Source organism: Crocuta crocuta, unplaced genomic scaffold (assembly GCF_008692635.1).
Source record: "Crocuta crocuta isolate KB4526 unplaced genomic scaffold, BGI_CrCroc_1.0 scaffold218, whole genome shotgun sequence".
Classification (NCBI taxonomy): domain Eukaryota; kingdom Metazoa; phylum Chordata; class Mammalia; order Carnivora; family Hyaenidae; genus Crocuta; species Crocuta crocuta.
Genome location: NW_027533170.1, coordinates 8,896,511 through 8,923,633, shown reverse-complemented (window position 1 = coordinate 8,923,633; position 27,123 = coordinate 8,896,511). Strand labels below are relative to the sequence as shown.

The 27,123-nt window shown below is 42.3% G+C and overlaps 1 protein-coding gene across 2 annotated transcripts in view; it reads left to right on the top strand.

The window, feature by feature from the left end:
* Positions 1-1,257: 1,257 nt before the first annotated feature.
* Positions 1,258-27,123, top strand: part of TBC1D9B (TBC1 domain family member 9B) — a 100,353-nt gene continuing 74,487 nt past the window's right edge. For both annotated transcript variants that reach the window (XM_077746315.1, XM_077746314.1), the window contains exon 1: positions 1,258-1,338. The gene's annotated coding sequence lies outside the window, so the exon portion shown is untranslated. The remainder of the gene's footprint in view (positions 1,339-27,123) is intronic.

Here is a 27,123-nt window from a genome sequence, read left to right as displayed (position 1 = left end):
GTCCCCTGGGGAAAAAAGCTCACCCCCTTTTGAGGGGTTTAACATAGAGCATCTGCCATAATACCTGGCATGTGGCAGATACTTCGCAAAGGATTAACTTCCCTCCTTTCATTGCCTCTAGCCTTGGTGGTGGTTTGCTTTGTTTTGTTTTTTAAGTTCTATTTTTTGAAGTGCTAATACTTTTCCCTTCTGTTCTTAATGAACACCGTTCTAAAATCTATTATAAGCTACCATGACTTTAAATGTAAAGGCTATAATAAATCTCTTCTGAGTGGGTGTCATTACAAGCGTCAGTTATTACACTGCGCTGTAACCTTTTGTACTTGGGTTCTGGGGTGATCTAGAACAGCGTTCTCCTTCCCGGGAAGCCAGTATTCTGGGTTTGGTCAGCTGTCACTTCTCTGTACTTGAGCTCTCAGCCATCCTTCCCAGCTCTGCTCCTGACATGCTGTCTGCTACAGGAACTGAAGGTTGCTAGGGAAACCAAGTATCCAAACTGTTACATCAGAAGACTCTCGTATCCGGATCTTAGTTGGCAGGCTTTGGCCCCAAGGCAGCTCTATAGCTCTCCTTCAGGGTTAGATGCTTAGATTGTGGAACAGATCCCTTTCTCACAGTTCAAGGTCTTTTCAGGGTTGATCTGCTCCTGGTTGTGTACTTCCCTTGTCTTTAAAGGTAGGAGACATTTAAAACCTGCCTGCCAGATAAATGAGGCATTACAGAGAAGTTAATAGGATGAAAGCAGTATTTTATGTTGTCTGCTCTCCCTCAACATTGATGGAAGAGCCAAAGCGATACATTTTAATGTTTGTCAGCTGTGTAATAATGGTATTGAACAACTCCTCTGCCCAGGAGCCATGTCCACCAAAGGTTATCATTTCTTCATAAAGATGACGTATCCGTTTTTCTCAGTTCTACAGTGGATTTTAGTTTTCTTTTTTGCCATTTCTGAGAAGAAGTCATCTGTTTCTGTTACAGAAAAACTCGTGGGTGAGAAAGGGTAAGTGGGGAAAGAAATGAGAGGAAACCACACAAAAAAATTTCAAGTCTTTTCAACAGAGTATCAAACATTTAGAATTTTTTAAAAGATTTGTTATTCTTATAAGTACTCTTAATCTGGAAATGTTTTGCAGCCAAATTTGCCATGTACTGATAACGTAGCATTTGATATGGAAAGGCTCACCAGAACCCAAGCAGTTAACCGGAGATCAGCCCTAGGTGACCTTGCCAGTGACAACTCCCTTGGCCTGGAGCCACTGCGAACTTCGGGGATCTCACCTCTTCCTCAGGATGGGGAGCTCACTCCTAGAACGGGAGAGATCAACATTGCAGTAACAAGTAAGTGGGGCCCCGTGCCCAGGCACAGGGCACATTTACTGCTGTCTGGTGTGCGTTGATGGCTCCGGAGCACAGTTGAGGCAGTCACCCGGTCTGGTGGGTTAGTCTGTAACCAAGAAACAGGTACTTGGAAGGGCAAAACTTTGTTTACAATAAGGAGCTTGTGTATTTGTATATAATAAATGGGAATCGCTTCCATTTGACAAGTAGTTGTTGAGAGGCTTGTCTTAGTCGCCAGTTTTGAAATGATTGCCTTGCAGATGGGCATTTTTAAGGGTCATGCCGGGATGTGACAGAGGGCCTCAACTCAGTTGTGTCGTGTGACTGTGAGCGCCAGCGCGCTCTGGTCCTATACCGCTGGCAGCCAAGTGAAATGCTAGTGCAGATTTGAACACACAAATGGACCACTTGGTCCAAGGGCAACTTGAGCCGGCTGCTGCTCACTTTATTTGATGCTTCCTGTGACGTTGGTGTCTTGGCACTTCCGTCTTTGGTGTCATGGTACACGAGGTGGGAGAAAAGCCAGAGGGTAGTCTGCCTTGAAAAATGCTCTTGCTGGTTATGAACGTCGTGACTGCTGTGCCGTTGGCGGGAAGAAGAACGGTGCTCCGAGGGTTCTGATGGCCATGCCTCAGGATTGTGTGAATGGGCTGGCAGGCGTGTGTGTGGGCCGTGCGGACATTCACCATGTAACAAGCCAGCTGTCTCCTCCAGTCCCGTCCTCCATGTGATCTTTCATCTAACAGCCCTTCGCCATCTTCCTCGCCACCACTCTGGTGCTGCCTTTTCCATATGTGCTGTTGCTTGCCTATAGCTTCGAGCCCTAAAGCTGACGGGGCACTGCTTAACTGGGGGGTCCATAGCCCAGTTAAAGCTGTTGCAAAAGATTTGCCCTTCCCATAGTGAGACTCGTGCGGTCTGTTCAAGTGAAGTACACATGTTTTTAAGCAACCAAAACTTAGGAGTAGCAAATGATTTCCCAGGTTTTGTTCTAGCTTCTGTCTGATCTTAGGGAGACTTCATTCAGTTACAAAATAAGGAAGACAGTTCTTTGATACGGCTTGACTCATTTCTTACCATTTTCCCCCGTGATGTGTTCTAACAGATTTTCATGTTTTCAGGTTTTATAGTGTAGACTTTTAAAAAACAATCTAGTAGCAATAAAGAAAACAAAGCTTCCTTGTTTCTTAAATGATTTTCTGTAGGTCCTTCATTGATCGACATTTATTGAGCACCTACTACTACATTGAGTTCTGATCCCATTATATATTATATAGAACTGTCCTTTCAGAATCTTCCATTCTGATGATAAAAAAAAATGTTACTTCATTTATCACTTCAGTCCCCATTAGCAGAATTTACACATGTGAATAAATATGCTCATGTGGTTAAATGAAACCAAAGCTCCCTCTCTTTTGCCCTCAAAGCTCTGTAGTGCCGTACCAGCTACAGTGTGCTCGCTCAGCACCCACCGTGCAAGGCACTGTGCTAAATACACACCGGGGTCCTGGCCACAGCAGACTGCTGGACCCCCTGGGCATTGTGATGGTGTCTGCTTTGTTTGGTTACTAGCTTTTATACTGACATGCCATACATCTATGGATGCTATGTTCTGTATGCAGAACCACAGACAGCACTGAAGTTCCACAGGTTAGTCTGCTTAACGTGTACAAAGGTCTCTAAGAAGAAAAAGATAAAGAACTCTGTGTTAAGCTTCTTGATACTGATGAGCAGTCATCTCTGAGTTTTTTCAAATGCCAGTACACATTTTTCCTAACTTAAAATACACGCAGGTAAAAATGGTGGATATTGTGTGGGTTCTTAAATGTTCATTTGGACTGAAATTAAAACCTTATAAATTCACTGTACTGATGAGGAATTTGTCATCCAAGAAGCAGTGGCTGCACTGTTAACCGAAAACAAAAGAGATTCCTAAGCATTGTAACAATACAAATCAAGATGGCCAAGAAACACTTCTAGAACAAACTCATCATCCTGGCATCCTGAAGAACAGTTCTTAACCTTTTGAAGATCACCATCTTTAAAATCCAGTGAAAGTATAACCTTTTTCTAGAAAAATCCCTATGCGCACATAGTTTTGCACATTTGTAGGATTCATGGAAACCAGACTGAGAAACCCTCACATTATACACAGCTTTGGTGTTCCAAGTATAAATGTCTTCTCTCTGCGTTATTGTAGGTACAGAGGGGGCTTTGCTGTACCACCTTGTTAAAGTGGCCCCAGTGAGTGTATACGCTAAGAAATACCTTATAGATTAGTTCTCAGGTTGTTTTTGAGGTTCTCAGTAAATAGTGCTTTGGGAACGTTACCCTGATGATACAGACTTTGAAAAGAAGGGAAACTGTTAACTGACTTCCTGGGTCTAGAGAGAGACTAGATAAAAACCCTAGAGTTCTGTGTTTCAGAGGTTTTTCTCAACTCTTTGATGGGCCAGGTACCTTGCGAGTCACCTTCCCTTCCTACTTGTGCTCGACACAGCCAGAGCAGCCGGTACTTGCCTCCCGCCGGCGGGAGCATGAAGGGTAGTCCTTCCCAGGAGAGAGCCAGTAAGATGTCCTTTGTAAATAAAGACTGTAAGTAAACCTGTGCCTAAGAGAAAAGAAGGTAGACCCGAATGCCACAGAAGGCCAGCTCGCGGACTGCATGGAGTACCCACAGGACCTTTGGGACCTCTACTCCGTATGAGTGGCACAACCGTGCAGAAGTGACAAAATGAAGAAGGAAAGGTTATAGAAGTATGGCTGGTCCACTTTACTGTCATCTAAAGTAGCCATTTAAAACTCTGTGTCCACGTGCAATTTTACATGCATTATTCCTGCTGCACACTTTTTGGTGGCCACACTCTTCACAAACCTCAGGACCTTAACTGGAAGAAATGTTTGGGCCATGCTTTCCTTTCTCCCTTGCAGCTTTTCACCACTACTTCCACTAACCTTCTCCAGTTAGTAGCTCTCTGGCAAACCTCCTCCTGCTTCACTTCCTTGGGCCAGTCTTGGCTTACACCTCCGTTGACGTCTGCTTCGTTGCATTTGAGGGAAATGTTGACATCGATTTGACTTAAGCCTTCTCCCCAGAGTGATTTCCTCCCTTTCCTTTGTCAACAGAAGAATGGTTTATTATTGCCAGTTTTGGCCTCCTCAGTGCTCTCACACTCTGCTACATGATCATCAGAGCCACAGCTAGCTTGAATGCTAATGAGTAAGTAACAAATTATTTTTTGGATTGCATGTGCCAGATGACCCCAAGAAAATCTGTAATTTTCATAAAGATGGTGAAATTTGGCTTCCACCAGTTTCATACTGATCCTGATGAGGTCCTACCTAGCAAAATAACTTTATTTCATGACCATATATTTTTAGTCAGTAACACGGATCAGGAGGTCACCTTGCTCAGCAACAACAGCTCACTCGAGAAAAGATCTAAGGGCTTTCATTAGCCACATGCTTAGAGTGCAGCAGCGGTGTAATGCAAACGCTGGGGGAACCAGCACAGTCAGAGGGTGCAAAGAATGTCTATGTCCTGATCATTGACAGGAAAATCCCACTTTACTGTGTGCTCACCAGACTTGACGTGGATTCTTACGTACTTAGCTTTTGGTGGAACACTGGCACCCTGGCCCGCGGTCAAGGGACAGTGACTTGGATGTCTAGCCTGCAAGAAAGAAGCAATCAGGAAGAGCCACTGTTTCCAGAGTAGGAAGACTGTCAGGGGACAAAGAAAATAAGCATAAACGGTATTTCCATGGGGCAAAATGAGGACCGAAGGGGTAGGTCACAGGAAGGCAAGTTTCACCTCCGTACAGGAACATCGATCAGGCTCCTTCCCCCATGAGCTGGTTTGCCCAGGACGAGGAGCGCAGGAAGAAGCTGCATGTTACTTGGCGGGGCTGCTAGAGGTCAGAGGTTGTTCAGAGTAGGCAAAATTGGGCTAGATGACTGTTAAGGTCCATTTGGATCCAGTGATTTTCCAAGAGTAGCTTTCCACGGGGGTAAGATAAAGGGAAAGGTTTTTTTGGTTTTGTTGGTCTTTTAAATTTAGGGCATTATAAGTTATTCTTTAGTCCTTTTTTTTTTACCAGTATCTATGAAAACGAATCTGAGATGAGAGTAGCCCTAGGACACAGCCCAAGTAGGAACCTAAATTGGTACAGGTGAAATTCACATGCTCTCCACACTCACTTAGGTCCTGGCATTTTAACTGATTCATAACCAGCGAAGCTCATGTAGTTGATTTAATTGAACACCCATTGTCCAGCTGTAGAAACAAATGGGCAAGTAACCTCCACTTACAATGACATCATTTTATTATCTCTAACCTGATGTGTTGCCGAGACACTTGTAAGAAGGGCCCTTTGGCATCCCTGACACACGTTAGGAGGATGCCATGGTGGGATGGCATTCTTCAGCCTTCAGGCAAGTAATCACGGCCACTCATCCAACAGGCCAACCCACCTGATGCAGTTTTACTTCAACGTAGCACAATGTGAGTTGCTCAGGCCCTGGAGTCAGACACAACCTGTATTTCCATTTTTGGAAATGGAAATCCCTGCTCTTCCATTTTTGCTTGGGAGACCTGGGCAGCTCTGTTTATCTGTGTTTATCATTTTAGTCATAGAGAAAACAAGAATTAATGGTAGGAGCATACCCTAGGTTGTGTGAATTCGCATATAAAGTGCTTAGCACAGTGCCTGGTACATAACAAGTGCTCAATAAATGTTAGCTTAACAGTTCCACTGAGATTCTTTCAAAGTTCTGTTAATGAGATGGCCATCTGCCTTTATCATTTGGCAAATGAATTTAATTTTCTTCCATGAAACTGTAGAATCATAGGAGCCCAGTGAGCCTGTGATTCAAACCTCAGTTTGGAGGGAAAGAGTTATTTCACCTGCAGTCACCTCTTTTGCTTACTCTCATACTGACCCCATCAGAGGCGATGGGGATATAAACTCGCTTCTTAAAACTTTCACAAATGAACAAAAACCAATCACAAGATATAGAGGGACTCTGGGCACTTTTAGAGAATCATGAACTGATTTAATGGTCACCTTGCTGCCACTCAGGATCTCCCAAATGCTCAGTTCATGCATCAGATATTTTAGAGAAGCCTCACTAAATGTGTTCCCTTTTAGAAATCAAAGTACCTGGGGCCATAATATTTCAGTTCCACGCATAATTGCCTGCATGACTCAGTCTAAGCATAGATCTTAGATCCATGTCTTAGGCCGACCCTTTTCTCATAAGCCTTTGTAGAAGGTTGATACTGCAATTGTTCATTCAAGTATTATTTCTGTGCCTTCAGTCAGAACTACTCTGAAGGACGATTTTCATGATCCCCATTTAGAGAGAGAGAGAGAGAGAGTGTGTGTGTGTGTGTGTGTATGTGTGTGTGCACACGCACACATACAGGTGCATGAAAGAATGGCCACCAAAATATTAATTGTGATTATCTTAATGTAGTAAAATTGTGGGTGATGTTTTCTTTCCTATTGTGCTTTTATGTGTTGATTTTTTAATATAACATGAATTACTTAATATTTTAAAGGCCATTTTAATTGTGGAAGGTAAAAGAGAGATGATAGTCACTCTTACTCAATGTCTTCTTCCCAAGAATGTTGCTTTATAAATTCCTATGTGATTTTAATTCCAAAGAAAAGTTTATTTTAGCAAATAAATTTATAATTACTCTTCATTAATGAATTCTTTGAAATCTATCCTATACCAAAAACTTACAGCCAAAATGGGATTGCCTTTTCAGTTTAATTGCTGTTGTAATTTTCTAGAACCTCATTCATTTGTAAGATAGTCTTCTATATAAAGAGATTCCATCTTCTCACATGTTAGTGATTTGTCTGGAAGTTGATAGTAAAATTCACCTCTATTCATAGTACCTACTATTATAGTTTACCCTTCTGACAGTGTCACACTGAACTTGTGTGTCATGATTTCAGCAAAACTTTGACCCAGTCTAGTCACTGGAAGAAACCCTGTGGGCAAGATGAAGCCGTGTGGGCCATGTGTACGGGCAGGCATGTGCAACCCACATGGGCCCAGGCCTGGCTGCCATGCATGGATTCCTGCCCTGCTGGGGGCAAAAGCACGCCCTCCTCCCTCACCACGTTCTGCACAGTGACCCAGGGCTTACGCCATTGCCTGAACTCTGTGGTCAGTCAGAACTCCACAGATCTGACGTCACCCCCCTTCTGCTGTACAAAATCCCATTTAAGTACTCAGTCGTGACTAATTGTGCTTTAATTTTTTAACACTACAAATGAAACTAGTGGAGTGTTGAGGCTTCATAAATATAAACAGGATAGTAGTCAAAGAAGCAAATAAATGTAAGGCAAATATATTCATTTATATTATCTTCTCATACCTGTTTCCTAATACCTCAGTGAGCAAGGGTAGTGAACTCCAGTCCCCAAAGGACGTGTGCTGCTCTGCTCCATTATTCAGAAAACCTTGTTAAATCCCAACATTTACCAGCTTTTATCTGTACCAGACTGTTTTTCCCTCAACATAAGAAAAGATAGTGTTTTGAGTGTTGTTGGAGGAATAAGCTGTGAGATAAGGTAGATGACACAGGAGGATCTGAGCTGAATGGGAGGTCCAGCTAAGTATCCTCCACAGCCCTTTCTCAGCTCCTGGATTCTGATTTGTAGAACCCATGCCCGAGGAGCTGCCCGGGAGTATAGTCCAGACATTCAAAATTCAAAACCATCTGAGCCGGAGGAGGTGAATGTGACGTGGTCAGTGTTGTAGAATAACTGGAGCAAGTATAGAATCCTATAGCCCAGCCCGAGGCCAGGATGCCTGCTCTGCAGCAGGCTCGGGGTGTCCCCACCAGTACTTCTGGTGAGCTGGCTGCTCGGAGGTGCAGTGGTAGACATGTATGAGCCAGATCAGAGGAATGGATGTTTCTGTCTGTCTGACTCTCTTTTCAGTATTTCTGAATTATTCTACTCACACTCTAAGAGGAACATTGACGTATTTCAAAATAAAAGGATCTGAGAATGTAATCATTGTTGATGTCTTGGGATGTTGGCCTAGAAGGGCAAAGATGAGGGCCATGTAAGGGATGTCTCCAAGTATTTGAAGGGCTCCCACAGATGAGACTAGTGCTGTTTACTGAGGGCCTCCCAAGAGCTTACTCCTGAGTGGGGCTCTTTTTCTACCCAGGCTGCCCCTGTGCCACTCACGATAGTCCCGTGATACTAACCGGCGCATACGGAGGGGGCTTACAACATAGTTCAGGAGCTCTGGAGGCATCCACAGAGGAGGGGTGGAGTGCCACCTAATACAGGGAAGAACTTCCTGCTGATTGGCAGTGCCCGTCCATGACATGGGATGCCTTGAGAGCTGGTGGATTGCCAGGGCCTGCTTGTGCGGCCAGAAACCACAGGGCGGGCACTGTTCAGAGGCAGGCCCTGCATCAGGCACAAGTCTGAGGTTCCTTCCAGTTCTGAGAGTTCCTCTTCAGTTGTCTGTCCTAAATGGTCCTTTCCTAGGAGGGATCAGAGCCCAGGAAGAGGTATTGTGTGCCATACTGGCCTGCTACCTCTTTTAGAACCTTGATATCAAAACTATTTCTAAAAAAAATTTTTTTTTACCACCTGCCACAAGAACTACATTTTATATTGTGACATGTATTCATTCGCACGTGTACAATTGAAACAAGTTTCACAGGCACTTCCCTTAACGCAGTAATCTCTGATCTGCTCTCTGTACTGGTGGTGGTGTTAATACTGGTCATGAACTCCCACATTGATTTTACAGTCCAGTAATAGTTTGCAGCCTGCAGTTTGAGAAACACGGATCTAAAGAATTTTGGATTTCTGGTTCTCAGCCGAATACCTTTTGCTTACACTGGCACCCATCCTCAACTGTTTGTTTTTCCGTGACTGCCTTCCTTGTAGCAATGCCAGCAAAGATTTGAACTTGCCCCCAGTGTGAAAATGAATCCACCTCTTTCTCCTCTCAGCCACTCTGAGCCTGAGATATGTATACAAAATAACCTAAGCAAGGCCCAGAAGGACTGCATGACCCCTGAGAAATGCCATAGGAAGAGGGCCTGGGGTTCAAGCCCAGTATTTCTGGGCCCGCCTCTTTCCTTCACACTGCTGGTCTTTGACTGCTCCAGTGAGCCATTTAAGGCTAGAAATAATGTGGTGGAAGAGAACACAGTGGGTTTTCTAGAAATGTGATGGCACGAAGAAAGGGAAAGGCACTGGGGACCCCTGATTGGACTCCCTTGCTTTTCTCCCCCCCATAAGTACCTTTAATTTTATAGCTACATTAGCTTATAGTTTCTTAGAAGAGCAAAATAAAGTTTAAAAATCTTGACTCACCTATTGAAAGTTCTCCTAATACTTGACTTTTCTGAGGAAATTGTATAAAATAGGAATGTGATCTTAGGAGGGACTGCAGTGGACAGTCCAGTACAGAGCTCTGTGTGAGGCGGTGAGCGGCCTTCCTGTGGCACCCCACCGGCAACCCTCCCTGGGTGCCAGGCCCCGCCCTACTGTGCAGGGCGCAGTGTTCAGCCTTAGGCACCAGTTGGAGGGATGGCAGGGCCTCTCCCTGTCAAACTGACACAGGGGACCTGCCGCCCCCTCCCTGGTGCTTCCTGGAGAGAACCCGCCAGGAACCAGGCCAGGCATAAATAGGGCACAAAGAGGACAAAGCAGAGCCGGGTCAGGGAGCGATGGGCTTGGTGCACCTGCTGGGAGCGGTGGTGGCAGTAGGCTAGCCACAGAATCTGGACTGTGTCCTTGTAAACAGCAGGTGATGCTAAGGCCTTTCAGCACAGAGATGTTTCCTTACAAGTTGCTTTGGCGTGGGAGCGACTGGAGGCTGGAGGTTCAGTGACTGCAGAGCCCGGGGGGGAGAGGAAAGCCAGGGACGCTGGACAGTTGTGTGGCATCCAGAGAGGGAATAGTTCCAAGTGTGGGTGTAGAACTGAGCCGAGAGAAGAGAGAGCATGGCTGGAGACCAGATTGGGAGCCGAGGAAGGGAACCAGCTGCGAGAGGCCTCGGGAAGCTAGGGCCGGCCATCCCACAAAGCCAGGCTGCTGAGGGGCGGCGACCGCCCCAGGGCAGGCCAGGGGCTTCCCAAGACCCCGGCAGACACTGGTTTTAGGGACACCTGCGCGCACACAGTCTGGGGAAGTCCCGGGAGAGAGCCACACATCCCAGAAGTCTACACTCTGCAAATTTTATTTCACACTAAATGTAGACACTCTTGTCTGAGGTATAAAGGGGGATCCTGTTTTAAAGAGACAGCTACAGATTTCAGGACACTCAGCACTGAGAACAGGCACTCAAACCAGGAAAAGTTAAGAATTGTATGACATTTATCCCTGCATTTTTAAGCTAGATGCTGATTAGCCTGTGCTTTTCCCTGTATTCCTTTTGGGCGGACTAACACACTTCTAAGGTGACTGAGCCACTTGACCACAGATCTGAAGCTGCTGAGTTCAGGAAAATGCTAATGGCTTACTGACTTCCCCAAATGGGTCTGGGAAATGGTGGGGGACAGCCCCAGCCCACCCTTCAGTTAAGATCACTTTCTCTATTATTTTAAAATATTGGCCACTCCCTTTTAACTAATTCTTGACCTCTGTCTTTTTTCCCCCTTCTATTCTACAGGGTAGAGTGGTTTTGAAGAAGAAAAAAAAAACTGCTTTCTGACTGATTGCCTTGAAGGAAAAAAGAACCTATTTTTGTGCATCATTTACCAATCATGCCACACAAGCGTTTATTTTTAGTACATTTTATTTTTTCATAAAATTGCTAATGCCAAAGCTTTGTATTAAAATAAATAAGTAATAAAATAAAAAGACCGTGCCGTTGAGTATTATTCACCCACCTGTGTTCGGAAGGCCGACCTGGAGATCATGTACCCCAGTCTCATTTGTGTGTGTTTCACAGAGAAACTGTGCTCACGGCTCCCCCGCAGGAGAACAGTGACACTTCTCCTATTGGCATTTCCACACTGGTGCCTCCTGGCGCCCGAATACCACCAGAGCACGAGCACGTCCTGTGTGGTACTGTCCACCAGGCACTCAGTGGAGTTACTCCCTTAGACTGGCTTCAAGGTCACCGTCCTCTCTGATAATCTCTTGCTCCACGAGAACATCAGCCCCACAACCGCAGGGACATTTAGCTGTGTCGCGTGCCTCTATATCCCCTCCACCCCCATGCCTAGTAGAGTGCTTTTTGCACATAGTAAGTGCTCAATAAATACTCGTGGGATGAAGGAACGAGTCTATGGAAAATTTTCCAAAATACACACCAATTTGTAATAAGTTGTATCTGTCCAGGGTGTTTTTCTACCTAGTTTGTACAGTAACCTTTTAAAAGCAGCAAAATCTTAAAAGTTGGAGGAGAGCAGTTTTACAAGTGGAAATGAATTCTTCTTCGCTGTATTGACAAGGAGAATGTTAAAGTATTTTATGTTCTGCCGAATCCTATGCTTAAAGGATTATCAGTATGCATAAACATCCTGAGCAGGGAATCCCGAACCCCTTGTGTCAGCATACTGAGGGATGAGAATTTACTCCCACATTCCCTTCAGAATTTGATCCCATCAGTAATGGGTTCACGAAAGCAGTCATTCTCAAATTGGTTAGAGGTTGAAGATTTTATCTTTTTTTGTTGAGATATAATTCACATGCCATAAAATTTGTCCTTTTGTGATGCAACCATCACAGCTGTCTATTTCTAGAGCATTTTCATCACCCCCGCCACCAAGAGAAGCCCTCTACCCATTAACAGTCACCGCTCACCCTGCCAGCCTGGAAACCGCTAATCCACTCTCTGTCTATGAATTTACCCATTCTGGACATTTCCTATAAATAGAATTGTATAGTGTGTAGCCTCTTGTCTGCCTTCTTGCACTTAGTGTAACATTTGCAAGTTCTTGGAAGTTGAATCACTACTCATCCTTTCTTTCTGGCTGAATAATATTCCATTGTATGGATAAATAGACCACATCTTGTTTGTCCTGTGATAGACATTTAGGTTGTTTCTACCTTTTGTACAGGTTTCTGAAAAGAACGAAAAGTTGTCTCGGGTCTGTCCCTGGGAGTGGAATTGCTGGGTCATATGGCAACTCTAGAACTTGTTGAAAAACTGCCAGCCTGTTATCCACAGCAGTGGATAACCCACCAGCGGTGTACAAGGGTTCTAATTTCTCTATATCCTCACTAGCACTTATTACTATTATTATTATTATTATTATGCTTTTTAAATATTTTAGCCATTTCTAGTGGGTACAAAATGGCATCTTGTTATTTGTATTTTGACTTGCTTTTGATTTGCATTTCCCTAATGACTGCTGGTGTCGGGCAGCTTTTCATGTGCTTGTTGACCACTTAAATGTCTTTAGAGAAAGGTCTGTTTGAGTCCTTTGCCCATTTTTTTCCCAGTTGGATTGTCTTTTTGTGGTTAAGTTGTAAGAGCTCTTTATGTATTCCAGATTATCAGGCTCTTATCATATCTGTGATTTGCAAATATTTTATCCTATTGTTCACTTTCTTAATAGTATCTTTCAAAGTATAGGTGTTTCATTTTGATGGGGTCCAATTTGTCCAGCTTTTTCTTTGGTTTGTGTTTTAGGTATCATATCTGTGAAATCACTGCCTAATTCAAGATGACAAAAATTTAACAAAAGTCTTATAGTTTAGTTCTTATATTTGGGTCTTTGACCCATTTCAAGTTAAAATTTATCTTTCGTGTGAGGTAGGGGTCCAACTTCATTCTTTCACATGTGGCTATCCATTTGTACCAGTACCATTTGTTGTAAAAAAATTATTCTTTCCCCTATGGAGTGGTCTTGGTACCCTTATCAAAAAGCAGTTAAGCATAATATATGAGTTTATGTCTGGACTCTCAGTTCTGTTCCATTGGTCTCCATTTCTGTCCTTGTGTCAGTATCACATGATAGTGATTGCTGTTGTTTTGTACGAAGTGTTTTTGTGTGTGTGTGTGGGGGGAGTTAGTCTCCTTATTTTTTTTTAAATAGTTTATTGTCAAGTTGGTTTCCCTATAACACCCACTGCTCAGTCCCACAAGTCNTGGTTTGCCTCCCTCCCTCTCGCCCACTATTTCCCCCTTCTTCTCCCCCACGGTCCTCCGTTAAGTTCCTTCTGATCCTCCTATATGTGCAAACATATGGTATCTGTCCTTCTCTGCCTGTTGTACTAAGTGTTTTAAATTGGGAAGTGTGAGTCCTCCAACTTTGTTCTTTTTCAAGGTTGTTTTGGCTCTCCAAGGCCCCTTGCATTTCCATATGAATCTTAGGATCAGTTTCTCAATCTCTGCAAAAATGCCAACTGAGATTTTGATCAGAATTACGCTAAATCTGCAGATTGTTTTAGGTAGTAGTGTCATCCCACCAATATTAAGTCTTTTAATCCATGAAGAGAGGATGTCTTTCTATTTATTTAATTTCTATAGAAACATGATGGATTTTTGTACATTGATTTTTTTTTTCTTGCAACCTTGTTGAACTCATTTACTAGCTCTAATAGTCTTTTAGTGGATGCCTTAGGATTTTCTTTATAAGAGGTCATGTCATCTGCAAATAAAGATAATTTAACATTCTTTCTGATCTGAATGCATTTTATTTCATTTTCTTGCTTAATTGTCCCTGGCTAGCCCCTCCATTAGTGGAAATGTTGAATAGAAGTGGTGCAAGCAGACAACCATGTGTTGTTCCGTATCTGGGGGGGAAAGTTTTCAGACTATCACCATTGAGTTTGATGTTAGCTGTGGAATTGTCATAGATGCCCTTTATTGGGTTGAAAAAGTTCCTCTCTGTTTCTAGCTTGTTGAGTGTTTTTATCATGAGTTTTGGATTTTGTCAAATGCTTTTTCTATGCCTATTGTGATAATTGTATAGGTTTTGTCCTTTTTTGCATTAATAGGATATATTACATTGATCAATTTTCATATGTTGAGCCAACCTTGCCTTCTTGGGATAAATCCCCAGGCAAGTGGTCACAATAGGATTATGTTTTTATATGTTGCAGAATTTACTTTGGTGGTATTTGCTGAGAATTTATACCTCTGTATTCTTAAGAGGTATTGATCTATAATTGTCTTGTGATCTCTTTCTCTGGCTTTAATATCTATACTGCTGACCTCATGTAATGATTTATGAAGTGTTTCCTCCTCCGCTGTTTTTTGAGAGTTTAAGAAGGATTGATGATGGGGCGCCTGGGTGGCTTAGTCGGCTAAGCATCCGACTTTCGCTTAGGTCATGATCTCGCGGTTCTTGGGTTCGAGCCCCGCGTCAGGCTCCGTGCTGACTGCCAGCTCAGAGCCTGGAGCCTATTTCAGAGTCTGTATCTCCCTCTCTCTCTGACCCTTCCCTGCTCACGCTGTCTCTCTCTCTCTCTCTCCTAGAAATAAATTAAAAAATATTAAAAAAAAAAAAAAGGATTGATGATAATTCTCATTTGTTTAGTAAAACTCACCAGTGAAGCCATCTGGCTCTGAACTTTTCCTTATGGGAAGTTTTTTGATTACTGGCTCACTGTCTTTACTTGTTATGGGTCTTTTCTATTTCTGGTTAAGTCAGTTCCTACAGTCGCATCTCTGTAGGAATTTGTCCATTTCATCAGTGTTATTTTACTTATTGGCATATGAGATTGTCTGTAAGGTTCCCTTGTATCCTTTTTTATTCCTGCAATGTTGGTAGTAGCATCCCCTCTTTAATATCTAATTTTAGTAACTTGAGTTTTCCTTTCTTTTTGGCCTGGTCAATCTAGCTAAAGGTTTACAAATTTTGACCTTGTCAGAGAACTTACTTTTGATTTCATTAATTTGCCTATTTCATTAATTTTTACTCAGATCTTTGTTATTTTCTGTTTCTGCTTGGTTTGGACCTAGTTTTTTCTTTCTCTTTTTTTCTCTCTTAAAGTGGAAAAACTTCAGATCTTTCTTCTTTATTAATATAATTATTTACAGCTATAAGTTTTCATTTAAGCACAATTTTGTTCATCCATAGGATTTGGTATGTTCTGGTTTTTATATCATTTATCCCAGATTTTTTTTTCTAGTTTCCCTGTGATTTCCCTTTTGACTCATTGGTTTTTTAGGGGAGTATGTTTTTTAAATACCAGATATTTGTGAATTACCCAAATTTTCTTATCTTATAGATTTCTAATTTCATTACATTGTGGTTGGGAACATACTTTGTATGATTTCAGTCATTTTAAATATATTGAGGCTTATTTTATGACCTAACATATGGTCTATCTTGGAGAATGTTCCATATTCACTTGAGAAAAATATATATTCTGCTATAGGGTGGGGTGCTCCATAGATATCTGTTAGGTCTAGTTGTTTAATAGTGTTGTTCAGATCTTCTTGTTCCTCTTTTATCTTCAATCTAGCTATTCTGTTATTGAAAGTGGAGTATTGAAGATTCCAGTGATTATTGTTGAATTGTCAGTTTCTCCCTTCAACTGTGTCAGTTTTTGCTGTATGTATTCTGGGGCTCTCTTGTTAGGTGCATGAGTAGTTAAAGGATTTGTAGAAGCTGCAGAGGTTATTTATTACATCCTATCCCTTGAGATTCACTGGCTCAGTGGCTCTTCTCATACTTTCAGCAGACTCTGTATGCTAGAGAATTTACCTGAGTGTTTGACCTTATTCTCTAGAGCAGGCTGTGTTGAGGCTGGCTTCTTCCTCAATACCTACAAAATACTTTTTTCTTCTAGTAGTATTTTCATAAATTAGTAGGAAATACTCCTCTCCACCTCACTTTATTCCAGTAAAAATTAACCTAGTTTGTTCCCTTTGCTCTCCTTCCTTTATGGTGAGATGTGATTTTCCTTAATAAGCAGGAGATGTAGGAGTGTTTAATGACAATGCTACTGTCTCTATTAATGTGCTTTCACCCTCTTCACATTGCTTCAAGCCCTAGCAGAGGTCAAGACTTTTTGTAAATAGTAGGTGCCTTTCAGGGCCAAATACAGAATTGTTACAAGAGCTAAGAAATGAAATGAGTGAATTAACAGGATGGAGCTTTCCATCAGTCTTAGGGAAGATTTGTCATCAGCCATTGCAATTTGAACCTACCATTTTATGGCTTTGAAGTTTAACTGGCATCATTAAGTTTTTATGTTCCAACTAGTCATCATCTCCGTAACTCTGAAGGCAGTGTGTTGTGTTTGTGTGCACATGTTTGCCCATGTTATCCTTTATATGAGCTTTGGTTCCTTAGAACCAAAGTTTGAATAACAATCCAAAGGCAATTGCATATTTCTTCATAGTCCCAGCGCTACCAACAGGGAAATCAGCTTTATGAATAGAAGCAGTGTATGAAGTTGAGTCATTTCTTGCTTAGTACTTTAAAAATTAGAAAATGACCAGAAATTACTCTGGAACAGGTTGCTATTTCAGTTTTAAGCCCTTCTTGGAAAACTTTGTTAATCCTTAAGACATAGGTTGTTTTTACTTTTTGTTTTCTACACATACCAAAGATAAAAAGTGTTTCTCAGGAGTTTTATTTCAAGGAAGACTCAGTGTTTATAACAGACAAAAGCGGCTAAGAATACAGTCTACAGTCCAAAGAGCATCCACAGGAAAGCAGCTCCCTAATCCTGCCTGATGGCTTCAGGCATTTATACCACTAAAACCCCATGGGATTAAATCTAATTTCTCTTCAACTGGCTAGATTGTAACTGTAGGCTTTTTATTTTTTATTTTTTTTATTTTTTTTATGAACCAATTTTATTTTTATTTGCATTTAACATGATTATACACATTCATGTGTCTAACAAGATCTGCACTGTTACATTAAAAATACAGTACAATAACATTCAACATGAGGTACTTCATATTTATATATTTTTCCTTCATAAATAATGCTGTAAGCTACTAAATTCAAACACTCTGATGCACAAGTGGCTAGTGTCTTGAATTAGCCGAGCTTATTTAAACACCTTAAAAAACAAAAAAGACAGTTCAGTGCAATAATTATGTAGAAATTAGACCATTTACTTAAATACTATATTAAGATATGCTTAAAGAATGTTACATAGAACTGCTAGCCTAGTTCCCAACTGTAGGCTTTTTAAATAGTTGAGAAAAGATCCTGACGGTTCTTTGACTTTTTATCTACAAAATATTCGATTATGAATAGAACCTAATGGCAACAAATAGAACAGAGAATCCATTGAGATAGAAACTACCATTCCAGATCTGTGCTGTGAAGCTGGGCTGGAGCAAACTAGCAGCTCCAGATCTCCTGGGGTGTGGCAGGCACCGTGCTGAGTGGTGTACACACATGATTATCTTTATCTTGGCAATATCCCAATCAGAGAAGGGATAGTTCCTTTCCTCTTCTGCAAATGAAGAGACTCAGAGAATATCTAGAAACTTGGCCGGAGATCGCTCACCTATTACCTGGCAGAGTCAGAAAGAAACTGAGATAGCCCAGGGGCAGTGTTCCTGACCTCCGGCCACCTCCCAACCCTGAGACCGTTGGAACAGCCTTTGTGAACGTGTGCATGGTACTCACTCAAGGAATTCTAAGGTTCAGGGAAGAAGCAGGGCCGTGAACAGAGGGAATTATTTGAGGGTGAGCTAGTGCATGCACGCACGTTCTCTTTCTGTATACCTGTGTGTATACACACACTCTAAAGTTGATGATTAATCACAATAATAGCCAACATCTAGTGCTTCTATATGGTAGGCACTCTTTTAAGCATTTCACACATTAACTCTAATCCTTGCAACAACCCTTTTGTTAACCCCCATTTTACAGACAAGGAAACAAGTTTGGAGAACTCCAATAACTTACAAGGTTGTGTTCTTAAACCCCATTCTGTTTTGCCCCTCAGAGAAGCTCAGCAAGTGGCAGGGCAGGTCATGGGGCATCCTGACCACGGGCCCTTTGCACAATGCTCAGTGGTAGGAAGGGCTGAGAAGTGTGACAGCTGAGGTCAAGGACACAAACAGGTGAGAGAGGTGCGGCTTTTCCAATGGGCAGCTGTATGGAGGCTCACGCATTTTGGAAAATGTGAATTTGATGCAGACTGGCACCTAAAATTTTAAATAATAGGGTCACTAAAGAGAGTAGGTAGAGGTGCCGGCTTAGCAGAACCTGCTTTAGCAAACAAGCCAGCAAGCAAGAAATAGGCTGGAAACCATAGGGTCAATGATGATGAGAAGATTCTAGAAGCCCATGGGTAAGGAGATATCTAGGGAGAATTCACCCAGCACAGGAGAGCACCTGTACCCGTACAGGAGCCCTGCACCAGTGTATCAGCAGACAGCTGGCGGCGGGAAGGTGGGGAAGGGGGGCACTGTCTTTACTAAAAGTGTTGAAAAGGCAGGAAGAGGTCACAAGAGCCAGGGTGGCCACCAAACCCAAGTGCAGGCTGAGGAGAATGAGGGGTAAAAGCACGCCCAGGTGATGAAAAGATGCCCAGGATGGGTGTGCAGAATTGGTGGCAACAACCTGGCCAGTCACTGAGGGGGACTCCAGGAAACTAAAGAGAAATCAGTAAATCTGCAAAACAAATATAGAGTTCCCTTACTCTTGTTTCCTTTACCTTCAAGCTTTTCATAAAAGTTCCTTTTGAGGAAAGCATATGTTGGTCTTGTCTGGTTCTCTTACCCTCAGTCCCTGCCCTCGGCCTCAAGATGGCGCCCTTTCCTGCGGAGGCCACCCCTAAGCTCAGGGTGTAGAGGCAGATGTAGGGCCCTCAGCCCGAGGTGACCCTGACCTGACCCCTCCGTTCGGAAGGCTTCTTTCCTCATCACCACACACCGCACACCACACACGGCTGAAACAAGAGCGGCCTAGACAGGTGGAAGGTGAAGGGTCTTTCAGAATTCAAATGCATGATTTACTTTTCGTCAGACCCAGAAAGGCCAAGTTTGCAGCACCTAGCTTCTGGTGACCCGTGTATCCTAACTACAGTAGAGGGGAGCTGCATCTGAGGGGTTGGGAGGTTTATAGAGGCGAAAACGAAAGCATAGTCCAGATGACATTTGAAAAATCACTCAGATGACAGCGCAGGGCCGACACGTGGGACGAGAAACCGCAAATAACTGCGGGAACGTCAGAGTCTTGTCACCACGGGGCAGGCGCTCCTGCTGCGGAGCAGCAGGCAGAGTCCCCCGCACTCTTCAAACGGCATTTACTGCTGACAGGCCTAAGTGCCCTTGGCACTCGGGCTACCACGTGGCACTGGGCTTCGGGCTGGAGTCCTCCTCAGCTGGGAGTCCGCACAGACAGCCCGGGACAGTGAGGAGGTTCACAGCCGTGGCGCACGGAGAACGGAGCTTCCGGTGGAGGCCCGGCCCTGCTACGCTCGGGGCAAAAGCGGACTCTCAGTTGCCGGTCTGCGTTGCCTCACCGACTCTGCCAGCCGGATGACGGAAACACACAAAGCAGGCAACTCATGGGCGGTGACACTGACGCGATCGGCACCGCGTTCCAAGCGGTCGGGCAGCTGGGCGGTGAACCTGGGCTGGCCCGCCTCCTGACCGGGTCAGTCATGTCGCTGCCTCCAGCCGCAACGCCTTGCCCGAGGAGTACAGGTCACAGCAGCAGCCACACAGAGCCGGGAGAGTAAGAACGGGGTTCGTGCGAGCGCCTGGCACTTAGTGTCCCCCAGGAATATCTGTCGCCTCCTTCCCTGTGTGAAAAGCACTGATCCCTAAAAAGCGCCTCCCGGTGGTGACAAAGGGAGAGCCTTGCGCAGGCATCCTCCAGCCCGGGGAGGGCCCCGCCGAGGTCTCGGGACTAGTGGTCTTTTGTTCGCTGTTTGGGTCCGCCAGGCACCCCTGCCTTTCCCCTCCTGTTCAGCCCGCACACACTCCTCTTCCCGGAGGCTACAGAGGTCCCAGGTCCAGAGGAGAACTTCCGCAGCCTTTTGAAAAGATTCTTGGAAAGGCTGTCTTGCCTCAAGCACCAGTTCCTGTTTTAGAAGAAGAAAGCTTTATGTGAAAATTCTAGTCATTTATCACTTTCACTAGGCTGCAGTCACCGTTAAGCCTAAGGCATAGTGATAAAACAAAGCTTCCGCCACTTAGGAGCAAATATATCTGCCTGATCTGGAGATAGGCCTGCAGCCAGAGGAGTGGGCTAGAGATGATAGCACAAGGACCCTCGGGAGGGGGCTAGGAGACACCCCACCCCCACCCCAGCCTCACTCCAAGGGAATTCTTGATGTCTCAGGATAAAGATTTGAACGTTGTCTAATTTCTTTAAGAAGGTGCAAGGTATGGTTTTGTAGATTTTACTGTAACATTAATTATAGGAACATAAAGAGGTTTCCGTAGTGAGAGTAATCCTTATAATTTGCCAGGTGCTTCAGTTATCAGGCTGGTCTGTTGCTAATAGCTCTGAGGGTTGACGGAAACTTGTCTGTCTTCACTGGTGTAATCTTTTTGAAATTTCTGGAAAAGAAAGAGAAGCAACATTGTGGGAGTTTTTCTTTTAAATCAACGTTGTTACAAACACCTTTGTAAAGTCCTTGGAAAGGTTTTGAATTTTAGTTGAATTTTGAGTGCATTAGAAAAAGCATACCTTGTCACTTACTATAGCCATTTCTTACACAGCAGAAAAAGACTTGAATGGTTGGGTGCCTGGGTGGCGCAGTCGGTTAAGTGTCCAATTTCAGCTCACCGCTTCGGATTCTGTGCCTCCCTCTCTGCCTCTCTCTCTCTCAAAAAATAAATAAATATTTTAAAAAACTTAAATTGATCAATAGGGTTGCATCTAGGGAATTTGAGTTTTATTAGTTAAATATATCAACTAAATGTAATTAAATGTTAATTTTTTTTGCAGTTTGATCATAACTACCATCCAAGGTATTTACGTGTTAAAAGTATAAAATTGTAGGGCACCTCAGTGATTCAGTCAGTTAAGCATTGACTTTTGATTTTGTCTCAGGTCATGATGTCACGGTTTATGGGATGGAACCCTGAGTCAGGCTTTGCGCTGAGCATGGAGCCTGCTTGGGACTTTATCTCTCCCTCTCTCTCTACCTCCTCGTACTCATTCTCTTTCTCTCTCTCAACATACATAAATAAACATTTAAGAGTATAAAACTGAAAGATGCCTTTGCTTTGGATTCCGCTTTACCTGGATTCTACCTCTAGCTTTATGATTTTGAGGTAGTTATTTCATCTCTGAGCATCCGTTTTCCTCTCTCTGAAATAAGAATAACACATCTGTCTTGCAGTATTGTTGTGAAATTATATAGGAATTAAAAAATTTTTCCCCCTTCAACCCTTTTTCTTGTACTTAAAAATCATCTTAAATTATTTCCTGAATAATATGTAAATGGTAAAAAAAAAAAAAGTCAAAATAGTACAAAAAGGTATAAGGTGAAGGTACATCTCCCTGATGTGGTCCTCGGCCTTCTCCCAGCAATCTGTGTTGCCTAGGTATTTCATGGGCACTTGCAGAGAGATTTTTTGCATATACGTGCATATTTTTTCATACACACCTTTATAATTGTTAGCATAATATACACATCATCCTTCCCCAACAAAACCTCTTCTGCACATAGTTTTAGAACAAGTTACCAATTGGTCACTGATCTTATTAAATTTCCTTTAGCCCAAAGGTTAAAAAACAAAAAAAAGATATTGTTCAGGCTTTCTGCCAAACAGAAGAGTCCCTACCTCATATCTACAGAAGAGGGCTGCAGAGGACAGTGGGAATATGGTTATCCACAGCAACAAATTAGCACCGGGTATTTTTTTCTTTTTTAATGTTTGTTTATTGTAGAGAGAGAGACATACAGTGTAAGCAGGGGAGGCGCAGAGAGAGACACACACACAGAATGTGAACCAGGCTCCATGCTCCAAGCTGTCAGCAGAGAGCCTGACGTGGGGCTTGAACTCACAAACCGTGAGATCATGACCTGAGCCGAAGCCGGACACTTAACCAACTGAGCCATCCAGGCACCCCTAGCATCAGGTATTTTAAGAATAAATGTAACATCATTGAAGAAAACTTTATACCATTTAAGTCCAGAAATCTATAGACTTCACACTGTCACAGGATGTTCTAACAGTTACATTTGTAAGCAATTAGAACTTGTGCTTTTGTGAATGCTTCCTGTCTTCATCTTAACCTTGCAAGTTTCTCCTAAATGGCTCTACTCCACAATTTTCTGTTCCCTTTTTGCAACTGCATCAATAATTCCCTTAAATTTGTCTAAAATTTCTTCTCACAAAAGCTTGCAGTTTCAAAGCATTTTGAAATGCTTTGACAGGCTTCCATTTGCTCTTTGCTAGAATGGAATCAGAAGGGGGCGCCTGGGTGGTTCAGTCGGTTAAGCGTCTGACTTCAGCTCAGGTCATGATCTTGCGGTTCATGGGTTTGAGCGCCGCATTGGGCTCTATGCTGACAGCTCAGCCTGGAGCCTGCTTCAGATTCTGTCTCCCTCTCTCTCTCTCTGCCCCTCCACTGCTCATGCTCATCCTCTGTCTCTGTCTCTGTCTCTCAAAATAAATAAACATTAAGAAATTAAAAAAAAAAAAGAATGGAATCAGAAAACATGTACTTAACACCGTTTGAGACCAAGAATATAGGAAGCAATAGGTGTGCCAGAAAAGAATATTGGACCCTAGGGGCGCCTGGGTGGCTTAGTCGGTTAAGCGTCCGACTTTCGCTTAGGTCATGATCTCGCAGTTCGTGGGTTCGAACCCCACGTCGGGCTCTGCGCTGACTGCCAGCTCAGAGCCTGGAGCCTGTTTCAGTCTGTGACTCCCTCTCTCTCTGACCCTCCCCTGCTCACACTGTCTCTATCTCTCTCTCTCCTAGAAATAAATAAAACATTTAAAAAAAAAAAACAACAACAAGAATATTGGACCCTAATTTTCTTCTTGCCCAGCATTTAGAGATTATTCCGCATTGGTGCCTATGGATCTGTCTGCCTCATTCCCTTCAATATTGGCAGATGCGTTGTATATTGAATCAGTTCTCAATTGATGGACATTTCAATTGTTTTAAGTCTTTATAATCTTTACAAAGACCGTATAACTACCAAAACCAATGATACACAGAAATAGCAATTGGTGGTTAATTTCTAGCTTCTTTCCTGTTTCCTTTTTCAAGTTTATACCATTTTTTAGTAATCTCTACACTCAGCGTGGGGCTCAACCTCATGACCAAGAGTCACATGTTCTTCCGACTGAGCCAGTCAAGCGCCCCTCTTGTCTGTTTCTTAGTGCAAAATCCCTCTTTATGTCATGCTAGGGGAGTTCTGAGTTAAAACTATCTGGACACAAATTAGTGATGTGATCGGGGTAGTATGTATCCTAATCACTTCAATTCTATGGAGTATTTGCTAGCATAATATGAAAAGACAGATAAAATACATCTGAATTGTACCCATAAATTTATGGTCTAATTAGGGAAGAAAGACATAAAACAACAAATAGGACACCATAATAATCAAAGTACTGGGGCTCCTGGGTGGCTCAGTCAGTTAAGCATCTGACTTCAGCCCAGGTCATGATCTTATGGTTCATGAGTTCAAGCCCCATGTTGGCTCTGTGCTGACAGCTCAAAGCCTGGAGCCTGCTTCAAATTCTATGTCTCCCTCTCTCTCTGACCCTTTCCCACTCACTGTCTGTCTTTCTGTCTCTCTCTCAAAAATAAACATTAAAAGTTTTTGGAAAAAAAATAAAGTACTTACATTTTTCAGGGAATTATAAAATCTCTTTTATTTTTTACTGGCATTAATCAATTTAAGGATTCTGAAGAAAACTTTTGAAAGACTTTAAGCCACATGAATGGGGGCTCTGAGCCATCGATAATAAGTTGGTCACATTCTGCTTCTGGTAATGTTATACTAGCTTTTGTAGTTCATACATCATACCAAGCACCAACAGAGAATCAGGAGAAAGCATATTTTTTAACATTCTGTCTTAAGACATTGAAGAGCTATTAATGTGGCAAGAGTTTGAGGAGCCAAGAGCACAGAGGAAAGGGAAATATGGTGATACGAACCCAATGTTCAACACTACTTTTCTTTTTGAGGTGTTTGCCAATTCATAAACAATGGCTGAGAAGTGACCAGAATGTGGGGGTGAATGACTGAGGAGGCTCAGGTAGTCTTGTCTTATTGGACTTGTAAGACATTAACCTTGGAGGTCAGAGCCCACCAAGAACAATGAGCCCTGTTAAGCACCCTAGGCTTTCCACCAGGATCCCCAAAAGCCTATACCCTTGAACTAGATAGAGGTTGAACCAGAATTTGACTAACCTTCTCAAAGACTGAAGCCTAACTTTGAATCTGCTTAATTTCTAATTGGATTGAAGGATATGCCCATAGCCTAAAGCTGATATGTCCCTTCCCAATAGAAAATCTTCCAGAGGAGAATACCACCAGCAACAGCCTCAGATGATCTCTGCAGTTTTCATATGTACTGTCCAACAAGCCATCAAAAATACAGATATACCAGAAGACCAAACACCCAACAAACAGGAAAAACAAAGAATAGTAGATGCATAGAAATACAAATGTCAGAAATACTATAGACTTTAAAATAACTTCAGTTATATTCAGGAAACTGATTAATAAGATGGATAATTTCAGAAATAAATGGAAGCAGCAAAAAAGGAAAAAAAAAGTAAATGGAATGTGAGGACAGAAAGTAGCAATGCCATAGATGGTTTAACATCAATTTAAATATCACTGAAGAAAGGATTTGTGAACTGGAAAACAGGTCAGGAGAAAATATTCAATCTGAAGCCCTAAAGGAAAAAGAGAAGGAAAATAACAAAAATAGGTCACAAGAGAATTTAGATGATGATGAAAAAGAATCTAACATACATGTAATTCAGGAAGGAAATTCTATGACAGGAAAGGAGATAGATTGAGGCAGAAGCAATATTTGAAGAGAATATGGCTGAGAATTTTCCAAAACTGACAAAAGACATCAAACCACAAATTCAAGGACAACACTCCAAGATATGTCATAGTAAAACTTAAAAAAGAAAAAGAAAAAAGAAAAAACTTCAGAGCAATTAGGGGAAAAGATACATTACTTCTTTCTGATTGAGAAGAAATTCACAGAACATAAAGTTAACCACTTTAAAGTTAACTTTAAAGTGAATAATGGCACTTAGTACATTCACAGTGTTGTATAACGACCACCTCTATCCAGTTCTAAAAAGCTTTTATCACCCCAAAAAGCAAACCCCTGCCCATTAAATAGTCACTCCTCATTCCACCCTTCCCTCCAGCCCCTGGAAGATACTTATCTGTGTTCCATCTGTGGATATACCTATATAGTCCTATGTAAATGGATTCATACAAATTATGTAAACTTTCGTCTTCTTTCACTTAGCGTGATGTTTTCAAGGATCATCCACATTGTGGCATGTACTTCATCCTTTTTATGGCTTTTTATGGCTAATAGTTCATTGTGCATATGTGTGTGTGTGTGTACATACATACACTATAATTTGTCCACTCATCCATTGATGGACATTTGAGCCGCTTCCACCTTTTGGCTGTTGTGAATAATGCTCCTCTGAACTGGTGTCCAAGAATCTGTTTGCATCTCTCTCTTCAGTTCTTTTAGGGATATCCCTGGGTTTGGAATTTCTGGGTCCTGTGGCAACCATTCCCACCAGCAGTGTACAAGGGCTCCAGTGTCTCTGCATCTTCACCAACACTTGCTATTTTCTTAAAAAAAAAAAAAAAAAAAAGATATGTCAAGGCTCTGGCCCTGATCTCAGGGTCCAAACTGCATGCTGGGTTTCCTGCTGGGATCTATCCTGGGCATGAAGCCTACGTTAAAAAAAAGACAAAGTAAAAAGTTTTTAATTTTGATTGAGTCCAATTTGTCTGTTTTCTCTGGTAGCTTGTGCCTTAGGTGTCATATCTAAGAAACGGCTGCTTACTTCAAGGTCACAAAAACTTTCAACGTTAATTCTTATATTTAGGTGTTTGATCCATTTTGGGCTAATATTTGTGTATTAGTGTGAAGTAAGGGTCCAACTTCATTCTTTTACATGTGGAGATTTATTTGTCCCAGTATTGTTCATTGAAGAAATTATTCTTTCCCCCATTGAAGGGTCTTGGCACCCTTGTTAAAATCAGCTAAACATAATATATGAGCAGAGGTGCCTGAGTGGCTCAGTCTGTTGAGTGTCCAACTTCGGCTCAGGTTATGGTATTGCAGTCCCTGAGTTCGAGCCCTGCATTAGGCTCTGAGCTGTCAGAGCCTGGAGGCTGCTTCCAATTCTGTGTGTGTGTGTCTCTCTCTCTGCCCCTCCCCACCTCGCACTCTGTGTGTGTGTATGTGTGTGTGTGTGTGTGTGTGTGTGTGTGTGTGTGTCTCTCTCAAAAATAAACATTAAAAAAAATTTTTTAAAGACTTTAATAAATCAAAGATACATGTTGTGATCAGGATAACAACTAAAAACAGTAGTAAAATAATCTAGCTGTCTTCCCTCTCTGCCCCTCTCCTGATTGTACTCTGTCTCTCTCTCTCTCAAAAATAAACATTAAAAAAAATTTTTAAAGATAAATAAGGAGGCAGGAATGTTGAAAGTAAAATGATAGAAAAATATAGATCATGTAAACATCAACCAAAGAAAATTGTTGTTGTATAAATATCAAACAAATGTGCCTTAAAAAGAGGGACATCTCATATGATGAAAGTTAATCCATGATGAAGAAAACCTTTCTAAATTTACATACCTATTATATATATATATATGTATACATATATATATATAGGGAATATATATAAATGTAGGGAAATTTA